General features: G+C 38.0%; 1 pseudogene; it reads right to left on the reverse strand.

Moving 5' to 3' along the window:
- The window catches only part of LOC127230747 (E3 ubiquitin-protein ligase RBBP6-like), an 83,954-nt pseudogene that overhangs the window by 39,587 nt on the left and 27,867 nt on the right, over positions 1-16,500 (reverse strand).

Raw genomic sequence — 16,500 nt, forward strand, 5'->3', positions numbered from 1 at the left:
ACAGCAGGAATAAAAGCTGACAAAATGATTCTAAATCTCTTTCTAGACGAGCAAATGGCTGAAAATAATGAGAAAACGGTGAATGCTGCCTCCAAGTTCCGCTGGTGTCCTGGCTTTGGCCGATACAGAGCTGATTGTTATGCTTTGAACTTTAGCTTCCCCTCTATGCCTGTGTGCCTGAGAACCAGAGTGCTTCCATGGCTCCACCCACCACATTCAAAGGGTATCATCCCTCTGCATTCACCTGGTTGGATGTTGCAATTCCAACAAAGATCCGGTGACACTCAGACCATTTGAAAGTAATTAGAGCAGCGAACACCAAAGCCCTTCTACTCCCTCAGAAGAACACCATTTTCCCTTAAACGCAGGGTAAGCATAAAGGACAATTGAGCTTCATCCTAACATATGAATGGAACCAGGAAGTCACCCCCTTGCTCTTGCCCACAACTACTTCAGAGGTCATAGGATCAGAAATCAGTCAGGAAGTCTATTCAGCTGTGCAGGCATGTGGGTAATTACACACGCCAAGACTAACAGTAAAGCTGCTGAAAAAGTCTGTTTTCCTATCAAAGGCAGCGGAGGGAACAGTGATGAAGAGCGCTTTACAACAGGGCCACGTTTTGGTGCATATGTGATACAGGTAACAACTGCACGGCTAACTCATGCTGTCTGTGTGGTTCTCCTTTACCAAGGCTCAGCATCCTAACCCTCAAGGGAGTTTTCCCTGGGGTTGACTTGTGAAACCGCCTTCAGTAGCAGATTCTCTGGAAGCCTATTGATCCACTCAGAGTAATCTGCTGGAACATCAGAGCTTCTACATGCTCTGCCATCTTTCCTCCAAATATATCTTTGCTCCATTTTCCCTGAGGCTTCTCTTTCCCAGGAAGTTCATCGTGAAAATGACCTCCAGTAAATCCTCTTCAGTATTTTTTTTCCCCAATCAGTCCACTGAAGTCCATTCTTTGTAGCTCTGAAAACCATAGTTGAATCATCCTTAAAACTCCAATCACTTTAAAGTAGGTTGCCTTACTTTGATTTCCCATTTATATTGTCAACATGGTTAAAAGAATGTTTCTGTCTTGAGCTAGTGAGATGGCTCAGAGGGTGAAGTCTCTTGCCGTGAATGCAAGCCGGCTGATCCGAGTTCGATTCCCCGGAACTCTCATACTGGTGGGAGGACGGAACCAACTCCACAAAACTGCCCTCTGGTCATCACATTTGCACCATGGCACAGGCCTGCCCATAAACATGTTAGCCTCCTGCCTCCAATAAGATTTAAAAAATTCGACCTTTTATTACATTTCCTTGAAAGTAAGGGTAAAGTAGGTCATAGTGATTTTGAGTCTAACGTTCCAGTTTCCTCGAGTTGAATGCTTATCTTACTGTTCCCTCTTTTACCAAGGTCATGTCGAAGTCAATACACAGAAATTCCACCGGAAATACCCTTATTGTGATAACCTAATTATGTTGACAGTTTTTGTTTTCGCTTTTAAAAATTTAACAGACAATAACTCTTTTATCTTCCCAATAGCGACAAACTCCAAATGACAAGGAGTCTTTGAAAAGTTTACACAAGTTTTGACATTGTTTTAGAGTAAGGCCACAGCAATTGCACTAGGAATTCATCCATTTTAAAAACTAGAAAGCATGCTGCACCAGAGAGCACTGCATTCTGGTCATGGTTCTGAACAGATGCTGAGGATACACATGGAGTAGAGATGCTCTTCGCCCTGGCTTACATGGAGTAGTGATGCTTTTTTTCCTGGCCTACATGGAGTAGTGATACTCTTCGCCCTGGCCCATACTCCCAAATGCTGACCAACACCACAAAGCTAAGTGTCCCTGATAATAACATGAAAAAAAATTATGCTATAAATAATGAGCAAAAAAAATATCAAATCGATTGACTCTGATACTGCTTTAAATTGTCAGTGTTGGTTTCAGAATGCTCCCTTCCCCATGTGCCCTGTTTGTGGAGAATTAAAACAGTGTATGAGATGAATAATGAGGATTTTGCTACAACCCAAAGGCAGAACACCTCTGAACAGGAGGAATGTTCTTCTGAATGGAGGCAGGCTGCTCATGCATCTCCATGGAAAAGTGCTTGCCTAGCATGTGCCAGACCTTGGTTCTCCCTTTCTATTCCAGCACCCAAACCACAAGTTATTTTTGTAGTGAGCAGCAGTGCACTTATGTAATCCTGGTACTTGAGTGGCTGATGCTGGAGGATCACAAATTCAAGGCCTTCTTGGGCAATGTACAGAGAACTTGTCTTAAAACAAAACTAAAGAAGGGCTGGGGGTGTAGCTCAATGGTACTCAGGAGGCAAAGGCAGGCAGATCTCTGATTTTGAGGCCAGCCTAGTGCCAGGCCAGGATATATATGTATATATGTATTTTTTTTTTCCTTATTTGACCTGTGTCAAATACAAAGTGTTTCACCTACATACATAAATGGTTACCACATGTGTGCCTCTTGCCAAAAGAGGGCATCAGAGCCTCCAAAACTAGAGTTATAGACATTACAAACTGCTGTGTTAATGCTGGGAATTGAGTCCAGGTCTTTGGAAGAAGAACATTATTCTTGACCAATAAGTAATCTCTGTACTCTAAAGCAAATATTCTTTTTTAAAGTATATTGTTAACATTAGTTTGTGTGCATTTTTGATAATTCATATATAATGTTCATTAAAGAAATTATCCTGTGACTTTTTAAAATTTTATCGATGGGCTAACACTGGGTCACGGGAATAGGTGTACCTTCATTGAGTAGGTTTTCTGTGTCTTTAGTTGGTATCCTTTGCTAAGGGTGATACTGTGCCATAGATCTTTTCATGGCTGCTGCTTCCTTTATTTCTGTCAAGCTTGTTTACTTCTTCAAGCCTGTCTCCAGTCCCCGAGATTCTGTCTTCTACTGGATGTAACACGATAACTAAAAGATCCAGAGACTGATATTGGGGTTCAAGGTTCAAGATGAAGATCAGAGATACAAAGCAGCTAGGCACTATCTCTTACCTCCACCTCAGACTGAAAGGGGGTGATCCTGTCTCTTGAGCTCTCCTCCAAGCCTCAGACTGCTGCCTCTCCTCAAGCTGGCTGGAGACTAATTTCAGAATACAGCCTCAGATACTGTGTCCTTTATGTACATTCTAGTGCTGGAATTAAAGGCATAAGCTCTGTTACTCTTTTAGACTGATTCACTCTCAGGTAGCCCTGGGTAGCCTTGACCTCACAGAGATCTATTCTGAGTCCTGGAACTAAAGGTGTGTGCCACCAGTGCCCAGCTTCTATAGCTACCTAGTGTGACTGGCTTTGCATTCTGATACTCCAGGCAATCTTTACTAAATCATAAATAATATATCACCACAACTGGGGTTAGTGTGGCGGCAATATTTTCCATTGGAATTTCCTCCTCAATTTCTTGAACTTTTCATTTCTAACATTTTTGTTCCTTTCTCCTTTTTGTTATTCTTTTCTTTTTCTCTCTCAAGTCTCTCTTGGCTGAATTTCTTGTCCAAATTTCTGGCTTCATTTTAAACTCTTGAGGTGACCTTTACTTAAGTCTGTTTGTTTGAAGCCTCTTTGAGATTACTGGCTGTTCTTCAAACTGGACTTATTGTTTGGAATTTTATTATTTCTATATTTTGGATCCAATTCTTATTTTTTGAGAACAGTTATCTAACTTTTTTTAAAAAAACATCTCTTGTATTTTGGTTCTATAATTTGTGTATCTGTTGGGAAAGATAGCACTTCCAGGTGTGTGTGTGTGTGTGTGTGTGTGTGTGTGTGTGTGTGTGTGTGTATGTATGTGTGTGGTATGTGTGTTTCTCTCATTTCTTTTGAGGCACAGTTTCTTCATATAACATTGGTTGTCCTGGAACTAGTTCTGTAAACCAGGGTGGCCTTGAACTCACAGAGACCCACCTGTCTCTGCCTCCTAAATGCTAGGATTAAAGGCATGCTCCACTACTGCATGTATTTTTAACAAGTTGTCTTTTGCTGGAGCTGAATTTTCTCCACTGTGTAGACAGGAGAATATGAACCACCACAAAAGCAACCCATATCACAGCAATCCAAAGAATTTAATATTTCCTCCGAGTGTAATGGATGGGAGGAAATTTTACATTCTAAGTTTTATTACATATGAATGCATAATAAATGCATATAATTTATGTGTGCATGTACATGCTTGAACTGTCTTATCTATACCTTTTCTCAAATAGCCAGCATAATTTTTTTTTTTTTTTTTTTTTTTTTTGCATATAGAGTATTTTTTATTTAATTTTATATAACAAAGTCCAATTAAATGAAAACAAACATTTATACACAATATTTGGGAATTTGGGCGTCGTTCTTTCCCAACTACTTCCTGCTGGTAAGGGGCGCTGTCTTGGGGGATTCGAAGAAGATTCAGATATCCTAGCTGTAGTCTGTAGGGCTGTTTTGTCCAGCTGTTTGGAATGTAGGATCAGCTTGTACTCTGTTTCAGGCGGTCTGGTGTGATCAAACCACATTAGTCTGGAAGGAATCCACATCTTTTCATTTTCTGTGGAAACAAAAATAGAAATACTTTTCCCCAGTAACTTGTTCTTCAACTTAAATTTTGGAGTCAAAGCGTTTTTTTTTTTTTTTATTATTATTATTTTACATGTCGATCCCAGTTCCCTCTCCCTCCCTCCCTCCCTCCCCCCAAGCCCTCCCTCCCTCCTTCCCTCCCTTTTGCCCTCTCTACCCTCTCCCATGCACTCTAAACACCCTCCCCTCCCAACCCCCCACCACAATACAATATGTAGGGGAATGCCATCCAGTTGGGGTCATGTAGATCTGACAGGTCCTGTGAAGTAGGGACTAGGGCTTCTCTCCTATCTCTAGAATAAGGCAGTTATCCCTCCATGGGGGATATGCCTGCAAAGTCCTTTTGTGCACCAGGGATACATCCTGGCTCCACTGTCTGAGGTCTCTTAGACTGCTCAGACCTTCTGGCTGAGACCCATATTCAGGGGAGTCCGAGTCAGACCTCTGTTTAGCCAGCATAATTTTAAAAAGTGTTTCTTGGCACTAGGAAATAGTTCAGTGAACCACTGTATCTAGCTTGGTCCTGGGTTTCATCCTTAGCACCAAGATATGGAAAAGAAAAGTTTCAAAGAGTGTTTCTTTTCTGTTTTTTAAAATTTATTGTATGTGTATAGGTGTATGCAGGGGTATGCAGATATGTCTGTGCAACATGTGCATGCAACGCCCGCAGTAGCAAGAAGAGGTGTTACAAGTGGTTATGAGCTGTCATGTGGGTGTGAGAATCAAACCCAGGTCCTTTGAAAAAGCAGCCAGTTGCTGTTAAGCGCTGAAGCCTCTCTCCAACCCCAAAGAGGGTTGCTTTTTTGGCAAAGGGTTGGGCTTATTTTCATATTGTTGGTTTAAATAAGTAAAACCGTGTTTCTCCTAATAAACACTTTTTCACAGATCCATTGGGGTTGGCTATTGACATCCTGGCATTCTACGTCCACTTGGCCTTCTGTTGTGCCTGATTTTCTCAACCCCCACTCAGGTGACTTTCATTCTCTGCTGTGGCTGTTAGAACTTCAGAATATTGTTAGATCCAGTGTAAACTCATGCTTGATGCTTACACAAACTAAGAAAGCTTCTGTAGGTTTTCATTTTATTTCTGGCAGTGACAGTTTCAAGTGGTCAGCACTCTGTTTCAGACTTTTTCTCTAATTCCCAATGTCATCATTATCATCTGCAGCAACTTTATACTGTCATCTTTATTACTAGAGTATGTTTGTGTGTGTGCATGGCATGAGAGTGTATAGGTCAGTGGGCAACTTGATGGAGTCTGTTGTCTTCTTTCACCTTTGTATGAATGCCAGGGATCAACCACTGGAAACACTGGGTTTCTTGTGCTGTGATGAAATACCATGATCATGAACAACTTAGGACAGAAAGGGTTTGTTTCACCTTACACCTCTGCATCACTAGATCATCAAATGAAGTCAGTGCAGAAACCCAATCACGGCAGGTACCTGGAGGCTGGAGCTAATGCACAGGCCATAGGAATACTGCTCACCGGCTTGCTGTTTGTTGTCAGTCTGCTTTCTTATTGCACCCAGGACCAGCAGCCTAGTGTTGGAACCACTCACAGTGAGCTGGGCCTTCTCACATGAGTCACCAGTCAAGTAAATGCACCACGAGCTTGTCCACTGGCCAATCTGGTGGAGGTTCCCTTTTCCAGAGTGACTCGAGCTTATGTGAAGTTGACACAAAACTAGCCAGCATACATGGCAAGTGCCTTCATTTGAAGGACCTCACCAGTCCTTGACTTTAACTCCTATTTCTTTCACATTTATTGAGGAGTATAGATATTTCTAATATAATTTTATTTTCACTTCAATTTTCTTGTAAATGTTTATGTTCCATATAACCTTTTAACTTCTTACAATGTGCTTTACCCAATCCTATTTTTTTCCAGTTTTCTACACTATTTATGTCTCTATAGATTCTGTATATATTAGGTAAAAGGAGAATACTCTACACTAGGTAAAAATGCAGTGTCCTACCTTCTCCATTTCTTCAGTAGCTTCTTGGGTATTTCTTTTTTATTTACATCTATTATTGTTTCTCTATCCAGGGTTTTCTGATAGTCATTGTTCTTATATCTCCAAAGCTCAATTTCCTTCTCTTGTTCTCACACAAATGTTTGAAGAGGTAGGATTTTAATATTATCAACACAGATATTTTGGACTTAGTAAACTCACTGGACATTGCTAAGTTTTCCATTTCTTTTAAATCTTTTATCACTTTATTTGTTCTTCTCTCTTTAATATACGCACTTTTTCCCTTTGCAGTGCTAAGGATCAGACTCAGGCCTTGATATATTTGCCAGTACACTAACACTGCTAGCACCGAGGAGCACCCTTAGGAGGAGCACCCTCAGGACATCTCTTCCTTATTTTTATAGCAATTACAAAGGCTGTTAATAGTTACATTGCCTTCATTAGATACCACAGGCATACAACAAATGTGTGTAGTGAAGTGTTTCTGTTGCTAACAGTAGGGAGCAATTATAGTTAACTTGAACGTAGTAGTGGTTGCCATGAGTCTCAGAATGCTTACAAGGAGAAGGATGCAAAACCAGGATATGGTTGAAACCTGTCATGTTTGTATTTCTAAAAATGTGGTGTGGGATATAAAATAGGTAACATAAAATGGCTTTTTCATACACCCAAAGCATTTTATTATATCTTGCACAGTACCTCCAACATCTTCCCTAGTTCTCTATCAGTTGAGATCAAATGTTTGATTGGTTGCTGTAACTATAGGCAATTTTAGACATGCTGACAATCAGCCTCTCTTTAGCTCTTACAATTCAATATTTGCAACCTACACAATAGATTGCAAAGCTATGTCTCTCAAATTACATCACAGTAGGTACCATTAAGCCATCCTAGAGCCTTCATCTAGCAGCTGATGGAAGCAGAAGCAGATACCCACAGCTAGACACTAGCCTAACTCTTGGAATCCAGTTACAGAGAGGGAGAAGTGATAGACAAAGGGATCAAGACCAGGCTGGGGAAACCCACAGAATCAGCTAACCTGAACAACACAGAGTTCATGCACTGCAGTCTGATAGCTGGGAAGCCAGCATAGGACTGACCTAAATGCCCCACATGTGGATGTTAGTTGGGAGGACTGGGCAGTCTATGGGGTCTCTAGAAATGGATCAGTATTTGTCCCTAGTATAAGAATGGACTTTGGGAGCTGATCCCAGATAAAGGGATACTTTCTCAGCCTAGGCACATAGGGGAGGGCTTAGGCCACGCTCCAAATGATATGACAGACTTTGAAGACTCCCCATGGAAGGCCTCACCCTCCCTGGGGAGCAGAAAGGGGATGGGCTGGAGTTTGGTGGGCGTGATAGGGGGGATGGGAGGATGAGGGAATTGGGATTGACATGTAAAATAACATTGTTTCAAATTTAAATTAAAAAAGAAAAAAAAAACATAGTTGTCCCACACCATGCAGCAGAAGCACATAGAGACAGCTTACCTGAACAAGGAGGAGCTAATGGCGGCCACTAGACTGATAGCTGGGAAGCCAGCTTGGGACTGACTCAGGCCCCCCTGAATATGGGTCTCAGCCAGAAGGACTGAGCAGTCTAAGGGACCTCAGATAGTGGAGCCAGGATGTATCCCTGGTGCACAAAAGGACTTTGCCAACATATCCCCCATGGAGGGATAACTGCCTTAATCTAGAGACAGGAGAGAAGCCCTAGTCCCTACTTCACAGGACCTGTCAGATCTACATGACCCCAACTGGATGGCATTCCCCTACATATGGAATTGGGGTGGGGGCATGGGAGGGGAGGGTGTTTAGAGTGCATGTGAGAGGGCAGAGAGGGTAAAAGGGAGGGAAGGAGGGAGGGAGGGATTGAGGGAGGGAAGGAAAGAGGGAGGGAGAGGGAACTGGGATCGACATGTAAAATAATAAATCAAATTAAAAAAATGCATTGACTCCAAATTATAAATAATAATAAAAAAAAAAGAAAAAAAACCCACTCCATCTGGGAATTATTTGAAAAAAAAAAAAAAAGAAACCTTAATACACATGCTTAAATGTCTATCATGTATAATGAAGGTAACATAAGCCTATAGAATGAAGGAAAAAGTAAATAGAAATTGCATATATGAAATTATGCAATATATTTCATATATGCATATACACAAACACAGATCCATGCCCATATATATATATATATGTATACATATATACATACATACATATATATATATCGTGTATTTCAGCCTTCGTTTCTATAATCAGTCACCAAGTTTCCTATACTCTTGTACTTCCTGTCTTTACTTTTGATGTCCCCAGTGACTCTTCCCCAGGCCCTTCAGTGGATTTAAGGTTGTATTGCTGTATGGAAAAGAAACTCCCAGGGCTTCTATTTGAGCCTGTTACACAAGTCTTGACAGAAAGCAATCAGTCATCTTCTTTATCACTGTGATACTTTTACCTGAGAACAATGTTTAAGGGAGAAAGGTTTATTCTTAGCCATGTTTCAGATCATATTCAGCTATCTCCATTACTCTGGGACCAAGGCAAGGGTGAACACCCTGGTATTGGGAGAAAGTGGTCAGAAAGAAAAGAGATCTGAGTACAAAGTCCCAGGACCCACATTGGGCAGCTCCCAAGCACCTGTAACTCTGGCCACAGGCAATCCAACACCCTCTTCTGACTTTTGTGGGTGTCCTTCACTCACCATATGCATATAAGTAAAAGTAATAAAAATAAATATTAAAAAGAGTGACAAAATTGAGCTGAGCCTAGGAAGCAAGTATGAGTGTCTATGTACTCATTTCTCTGTGCTCATGACTGTGGGAGTGATGTTACTGGCTGTTTGAAGTTCCTTGACTTCTCCACAGTGATAGATTGTCAGTGAAATCGTGCCATTCCATTTACAAATTGGGCTTTTTCAGGGTGTTTTACTGTGACAACAGAGACAAAACTAGAACAGCTACCATCATCATCACCACCATTATTGTTAATGGTATTGGCATAGTAAGAGTGTATATTATCTAAGGTCTGTCAACTAGATAGGGAACCATGACTTGATCAGTGTTTGTATTACTAAGAAGCATCTTTGTGAGATGTCTATCTAATTAGTTCCTAAGAACCTCATGCATGCTGTTAAAACTTCCTGGATTGTAAATATTCTGGTTCTTCTGATGTGCACAGTCCCCATGGTGGGGTGCAAGCTCACTAATTCTTAGTAGTTGCTACCTCAAATTTTTCCTAACACTTTGATAGTATTTTCTATACATTTGTTAGCTAATGTTACTATTCTTACTAAATACCTTCAACTTACAAGCTTGAGAATTTAAGAAGGTTTGGGTATAAATGAAAAATATTTGTAGCATACTAAAATGGTTCTCTAGTGTCTTGCTGAGATCAATGATTGTCCCAAGGATAAGACCAAATTATATCAAAGATGCTATTTTTAACTTGATTTCATAAAGAACACATGAAGATCTCCTCTTGATTTTATTTTATTATTTTATGATAGTAATACAAATATATTTTCTTTTAAAGAAAAAAAAAGTAGGCCTGATGTTTAAAATATTTGGTTGACATAATAAGATCATGAATTATATATCACTTATCAGTAATATTTTTAATTTCTAAATATTCCATCTTCTTATGTTGAAATAATATTAAGTAATAGTCATTCCAAATGCCTTTGGCAAAGATGTTTACAAGTGGACCAGATAGTCAACCAATAATTAGTAAGAATGAGAAAAACTACTAATTAAAGTTAGCATTTCCAAATACTGAGACTTCTTTGGCAACATTAGCTCTATGTGTCATGGAAGAGCTCATTTAGAAATACACTGTATGAAAAGGAATTGCCAAGTGTTATAGAATATGGGACGTTTTCTTTAGGCTACAATTGCTGCATTTTCTTATGATTCTTTGTAACATTTTAGTTTTGTCGATGTCTGATAACTGTAGTGAGCTTAACAATTAATATCATTTTTAGTGTCTTTAGAAGGAAACTACTATATATTCATTTGGTTAGGTTGAAGCTCTTCTGTAGAAATGTTTTGTTTGACAAATCTTGCTATTACAGGGATGTTGCATTCTGAAGGGAAAATAAAATGGTTCACTTGACAAGACTGCAGATGTAATGTAGCAGATGCTACATTACTGCAAATGAAGATGTAGAGTCAGCTGTAATGCCTGCTGGTACCCACTAGGATCAAAAGAGGTAGGAGTGAAGGACTGCCTTCAGTGTGATCCTTCACATAGTCTTTGGGTTATATACTTTGAAGTCTTATTTTCAAGCTGGGAAGATGGGGTATGTATGGGAACTTGTCTACAGTTCTGTGTGTTGTATATATTGTCCTCACTGGAGTGTTCTGATCTTGCCCTGTAAGGATCAGTGAATATCAATTCTTTTACCTTTGGGTGTACGTTGAAGTCCTATAACCTTCAGAAAGTTTGTTTATTGAGGAAAACATTGACAACTAAAAAAACTAAACCCAGATATTTTTAACAATTCTAAAGATTTAGCAATAATCTAATATGTGAACAAAGTAGTAAAGTAGCTCTACTTCATCTATCCAGTCTGTCACCTATTATCCATCCATCTATATATTTATGTATCTATCTATAATCTATTGATCTATCTATATCTATCTATATCTATCTATCATCTATGTACCTATCTATCCATCATACATTTGTGTATCTATAATCTATATATGTATGTATGTGTGTATGTATATATTTACCTGTCATCTACATTTATTTCTTTATCCTCTGAGATTAGATGTACTCTACATTTTGCTGGATTCTGAGAAAATAAACAGATTAAACAATATTCCTTTTTCTCAAGAACCTTTTTTCTTAAATGAACAATTATTTTTAAAGATGTTTATATAGGAAAATATAATTTCCTACGTGAAACTTGAAACTACCCCTTTCTGGGCTTTTTTATGTAGGTGTGAAAAAGCCACCTTCTCATTAGTGCTTTGTCAGCCATTTTACAAATATAACCTATTAAGAGTTTAACTGTCAGTTAAACATTTCTAGTTTTTTCTTACAGGAAGAAAGCAACTTTTAAAGATTTATTCTTTTATCTGCAGAAGTGATGGAATCACACTTTTAGAACAATGGCAAACTATTGACACAATAGTGATAAGTCCTGATTTTGAGAAAAAACAGAACTTTAATTATTTAAAGATAGGGGCAGAGATTTTTCCAGCCCATTAAGATAATAAGGCTAGGTGATAGAACCTATAAGAGAGCAAAAAAAAAAAAAAATTGTTGATTATGAAAGTAGTAGCAAATAATTTGTGTATAAGGTATCCGCAGATACTAACAATTAATAAAATTCATTAAGTAACTGTGATTATCTGGCTGTGTTTTCCATACTTTTGATTCTAGTATTTTGGAAGTAGAGTCAGGAGCATCAGGGTTTGGGGTCATCTCTGACTACATAGAAATGTGGAGGTCAAACTGAACTATGTGGAACACTATCTAAAAAACAAAACAAAACAAAACAGAGACCTAAAACAATAACCAAACACTCAAATGATAACATGCTGTGTGCATTGTGTTGAATACTACAGGGGATAAAAACGTTACTATGATTTCTGCCTTTCATGAAGCTGCAGTCATTAAGAGTATATCACACACACACACACACACTCGCGCACACACATTCATACATGCGTCACTTGCTACACAATGCCCTTTCAATCAATGTTGAACTAAATGTAGAACAGTGGTTCCATAAGATTATATTACCTAGTGAAATTGTTGGTTACTTTAGGACAGCATGACCTTGACAAAAGGGTATCATCCAAATATGTATTGCTCAGACTGTATCTGGGATTAAACGATGTATGTTGGCAACTGTACCATACTTCATTAAAGGGTATTTCTGAGACAGAGTACATGAGCATCCAGGAAATGAGAGAGCAGAATGTTGACCATGTGTTTCTTCATTGGGGACACTGTAGAGATTACGGAAATGGGATTCTGCAGAGCCTAAATGCGGATATTGGTAGAGATCGGCAGAGGCAGGAATGCAAGTTGAAGAAATGGCTGAAAAACCTCTGTTGTGGAATTCATAGTGAGCCCTGGGGAGAATGGCTCATGGAAAGATGGGCTAGGAATGTCCCTATTTTTTATTATTATTATTATTATTATTATTATTATTATTATAAAATCCCCCAACTTCTCTTGTCCTTCAATTTAGAGAAACCAATCTGCACTCCAAACAATCCTTGTACTTAAACATAAACTCATTCATGTGTTTTGTCTAACTGTCTATATGATTTTTAAAAAATCATCAGTCACCTGGAGCTCACACATCGTGAGTGCAGCCGGTCTTAGAGGATGAAAAGCAGGAACAGAGTCAAAGTCAGGCTTTAAATAGACTGATGTGAAGCCAGGCATTCTTTAGTAGCAGCATCTCCCTCCACGGGCATGTTACCTTTTAACTTCTAGTCGATTAAAGATAAAACCTCAGAGCTGTAACAGATCAGTAATTAGATTTCCCGGTCTCCTTTAAGTTAGAAAGTAGGCTGTTGTATCTCCAGTTGCTTTATGCTTGGCTTACCTTACAGCTTTTCAGTTTTGAGACTTTCATGTTTGGATTAAGTATGGCTTTGGGCAAATGTGGTTTTTATCAAGTAATTCCAAACCATCCTGTTTTCACAAAGTCACAGATAGAAGGGCTTGTTTCTGATCACTCTTAGGGTAATAGTAGTGCCTTTACTAACTTTAAACATAAGATTTTAAATAATCACTACTGTTGTAGCAGCAGAAACTAGTTGTGTCAAGAAGTTGATAGGTAAAGCGATTTGATAGGCACATATGAATGGAGTTGCTGAAGATTATGACTAACAGCTATTTTAAAGACAAGTTTATATTTATGTGGGAATTTAATTTAATTTCAACATAATGAAGTCAATGCTAGATTATATGAATTTCCTTCCATGGGCTCTGTTTTTCAATTATGAAATTGTATGGCTCTCATTCTCAGCAAAAATCAACCATCCATCCCAACTATGTGCTACTTGTTTTGTATTAATGCTCATGAAATAATATATTAGACAAATTCAAAACCAAGGAGAAAGCATAATGCTCACACGTGCACATGCACACACACACACACACACACACACACACACACACACACACACAATACAAAATCTGAAACCATACTCTTAAATTTAAAGATCCTTTCAAGTCAAAGAAGAAATTATGATGGTATGATTTTAATCTACATATCTTATTTTGTGGCTTTTATTACTAAAATGTAGGTTTGCTTTTATAGTAAAAGTTTTTTTTTTAAGAAAGTCCTTTCTATATTTTCTCCAAAGTTTAAATGACGTATATCCCCCATAGAACCTGGCTTTGAACACTTGGTCCCCAGTTGGTGCCACTATTTAGAGAGGTTTAGAGGTGTAGCTTCGCTGGAGGAAATATGTCAATGGGAATGTGCTTTGAGATCTTAAACTACTTCCCATCTTGAAAAAAAAAATGCAATTTATCTCCTTTGGATTCCTATGCTATACAATGCTATTTTTATTTTCCTTTTCAGACTTCAGGTTTAAGTCTAAGGATGGAGACATGTTCTGGTTCAGGCCAATACTAAGCTACATATTCAAATTGTCTGTAACCTCTTTGTTAGTATGCTAAAACTGCAGAGCCTAACATTTGTGAGAATTTCTTAAATTTCAATATTAAACATTCATGGAGGTGAATAGAGACCTAGGAAGGTGCATCCTTAACAGATAAAAGCTAATATTTTCTTGGGAGTTTCCCTCTGCTTTTGGCACCTGGTGACTCAACTCTCTGGAGAATGTTTTTATGACTTGCCTCTGCAAAGATTAGCATTCTAAGAATCTCAATCTTACAGCCTAAAGATGCTGATGGAAAAATCACACAGAAGATGCTGTGTTGTCTGTATGGCTGAGTGCTTCTAGAAAAATATTTTACAAATACTAGGATATATTAGTAATTAACATTTGTTATTATGGGGATGCAACACAGCTATATCTAGTTGTATAGAACTAGGTGGTTTTGGTAGAATACAATGCAGACAAATAAATATTGAGAGTGCATCTTTTTTTTTTTTTTTTCCTGATGGATTTAAATTCAAAGAGGAGGGTTTCTTCTGAATATCAGCATCCCATCGAATACAGGGACCGTTACCTGTAAGTATGCAAGGGCCAGTACATTTAACATCCCTAACTCAGCTCAGAAAATCATTATTCAGACTGCTGAAGAGAACTTTGCCCCTAATTTGCAACTGTTGGCTTTTGTTAAATCTTTTAGTCTTAGTAATTTCCATGGCTTATTGGATAAAGTCACATTTAATATTTCCATTTGTTATAGATGCTTTTAACTCAGATAAATTTTGATAAAAAGTGACCACTGTTTGTATACTATAGTTCAAATAGATAGTTGGGTCTTGAGGCAAGTACTTGAAGACATTTTGTTTCTACCTGAGTAACTTTATCAAGTGGACTAGTAACCTACCAAGAATCTCCATTGCACTTTTACATAATTGTACATTGAGAATTTATCTAATTTATCTTAAACTCACATGAGCTGTTCTCTTCCACTTATAATTTAAAGAATACATTTTTATTTTCAAATGGATAATGCAATATAGTCGAGATATTTTACACATTAAACTATGAAACCTTAACTTGGCACATTATTTGTTGAAGTGATTTTAAGCCGAATTCATTGTATGTCAGTTTACTATAATAGAACCTCCCAGTTCATATTTTAAAGATTACATTTAATTTTATTTTCTTATAGTGACTGATACAAAGAACTGCAGGACTGAAAGTTTATACAACCAATAACCATATTTATAGGATTCATTCTAGTGAGGCAAAAGACAGTCTTATTACTTTATATACTATGTTTTATTTTTTCAAATTTCTGTTTTTATTTTTGTTTATTTGTTTGCTGTTTTAGCAGCCATTGAGATTGAAATTGAAAGTTTCATTTCTGCATGCAGTGTTTTGAATGCAAATGGCCCTCCATAGGCTTATATATTTGAGCTTGGTTCCCCATTGGTGGACTGTTTAGAAAAGATTAGGAGGTATAGCCTTGCTAGATGAGGTGACCTTGGGGCAGGAAGTGTGTTGGTTTGGGGTGAGCTTTGAGGTTTCAAAAGCCCAAACCAGGCCCAGTTTCACTCACTGCCTCTCTGGCCCCATCTTACAATAAGATGTAAATTCTCAGCTACTGCTCCTGCTCTGTGTCTGCTTCTGTACTTCTCACTGTGATGATGAACTAACCCTCTGACACTGAATCAGGCCCTCAATTAAATATTTTCTGTTATATGCAGCCATTTTCATGGAGTCTCTTCACATCTATAAAACAGTAAGTAAGACATTCCACCTCTTACTTGGCAAAATGATTTGTTTATTATTTTTAAAGCCGTTTCCTAAGCTATTGAGCAGCAAGCATACATACAAGAGAATGAAAGACAGGGTTATATGGTTATTGGTTGTATAAACTTTTAGGTCTGAAAAGGCATGTAGTACTTTTACTGAGGTCAATGAAGGTTGTTACAAACACAAAAGATTTGCAAAGAAAAGATTTGTAAAGAAAAATCTATCTCACTGGTTATAGCCAATCTGAGATTTCCTTTTCTTTTCTTTTCTTTATTCCTTCCTTCCTTCCTTCCTTTCTTTCTTCCTTCCTTCCTCTCTCTCTCTCTCTCCCTCTCTCTCTCTCTCTCTCTCTCTCTCTCTCTCTCTCTCTCTCTCTCTTTTTCTTTTTAAACTAATAGTGATTTTTATTCTAGGAAAATTGACATTAAAGTAATGGCTTCTATGATGGCATTTTATTTTTTAAAGTAGTACTTTTAAAATACTATACTTGTGAATAAACAGAAAGTAAACTATTAGTGGATGTGATAAAAATGTTTTTCTTTCTTTCTTTTTTTTTTTTTTTTGTTTGATGA

This window comes from Phodopus roborovskii, unplaced genomic scaffold (genome assembly GCF_943737965.1).
Source record: "Phodopus roborovskii unplaced genomic scaffold, PHOROB, whole genome shotgun sequence".
Taxonomy (NCBI): domain Eukaryota; kingdom Metazoa; phylum Chordata; class Mammalia; order Rodentia; family Cricetidae; genus Phodopus; species Phodopus roborovskii.